The sequence below is a fragment of the Physeter macrocephalus genome, chromosome 4 (genome assembly GCF_002837175.3).
Source record: "Physeter macrocephalus isolate SW-GA chromosome 4, ASM283717v5, whole genome shotgun sequence".
Classification (NCBI taxonomy): Eukaryota; Metazoa; Chordata; class Mammalia; order Artiodactyla; family Physeteridae; genus Physeter; species Physeter macrocephalus.
In genome coordinates, this window is record NC_041217.1 from 22,327,170 (window position 1) to 22,328,901 (window position 1,732).

Sequence of the window (1,732 nt, forward strand, 5' to 3'; positions counted from 1 at the left end):
CCAGGAGCCGCAGAAGCAGCCCCCCGGTGGCAGCCGGTATTATTCTTCTCCTCCTCCAGGAGCCGCAGCAGCAGCAGCCCCACAGCCACGGCGTCCACAGAGGAGCTTCAGCTCGAACTGAATGTGTTGTATGTCGAATGACGAGCCGCGCGACTTCGTGCGCCGCACAAGAGAGAGAGAGAGAAGATCTTCTGTCTCCTCAAAAGCTTTTGTGTGTGTCTCTCTGTGTGTGTGTGTCTCTGTGTGTGTCTGTGTCTGTGTCTCTGTGTGTGTGTCTGTGTGTGTGTCTGTATGTGTTCTTCTCCATTCAGTAGAACCGGGTTTGGGAGGGCTGGAAGCTCCCAGTGACACGGGATTGCGATGGGAGGGGCGGGGGGGGTGCGTAGGCTGACCACTGGAAGGGGAGAGGAGGGCGCTAAGGCGGTTGAAGTACAGGAGCGGTAGAAATTGGGCGGGGAAGGGCAGGCAGGCTTCTCCCGATCCACCCAGGCTGCTCCAAACCTCTCCCGCTGTTCCGGGCGCTCCGGCCCTCCTGGTGCGCTTTGACCTGGTGCGCTTTGACCTGGTGCGCTTTGACCTGCCGCGCTGCCTGAAGTTGGAGTTCACAACTTCACTTTTAGTCACAGGATAAGAAATAATGCTTAAAAAAAAAGATATGGTATATGCTTATCGTAGCAAATTTAGAAAAGATTTAAAAGAGAAGGGGAGAGATTTCACGGGGGAAAAGAACCAGATGATAAAGAAAATCCCCCCAGACCTCTGCCCCGAGGAAGTCACCCTAATCTAAACCCCCACTGCTCCCTTCCCTCTGGTCCAAAAGAAAAGCCGTCCCCATCTCTGCTCTGAACTGCAGTCTCAGCCTATCATCAGCTGGCCCCTCTCTATCTTCACACTCTCTTTCAGGTGCCTTAGGCCTGCCACCCACAGACCACCCGCCTCCTCCCCGCCTCCCCTCCTTCCTTCAGAGCCAGGCCTCCCCAGCAGCTACGCCCCTGCATCTTTCTGTGACTCCTTTACCTTCTACGACCTGGCTAATGGCCTGACCACTCTCCTAAAACTGCTTTTGATGATCACCACTTACCTCCCAAAGCCAAAAGCTATGAACACGTATCTGCCATCACCCTCCCCGACTGTGTGCTGCCGTCCCTGCCGTTCCCTCTCCCTCTCGGACACCCGCTCTGGCTGGCGTCCTGCTCGCCTGCCTCCCCGGCTGACTCCCGTACTCCCCTGGTTAAAACCCCTCGGTGGCTCCACTGCCTTTAGACTCCCAAGCACAGCTAGAGTTTACACCCTACCCTCCTTAGCAGGGCCCATTCTCCAGCTGCTTTATCCCCACTTATTTTTTTAACAATCTAAAAATTCTGCTCCCATAAAGACGTGAGCGCAGCATCGATGATAACACAAGCGAAAGGCAGCCACACATTCAACACAAACGACTGGATGAATGACGTGGTGGAATCCGACGCAGCCATCAAAAATCACGCTTGTGATGCAACGTGAAGCATAAAACAGGACAATACAGAATTACTTAAACAGTATGCTCTCAACTATGTGAAGAGAAAATCATAGGCAAGACTAGAAAGAAATAGGCCCGAATGTTAGTTATGGTTGCCTCCAGAGTGGTCTTTTCCCCCCTTGCTTCATAACCTTTTTCTATACTTTTTTTTTTTTTTTTTTTTTTTTTTTTTTGTGGTATGCGGGCCTCCCCCTGCCGCGGCCTCTCCCGTCGCGG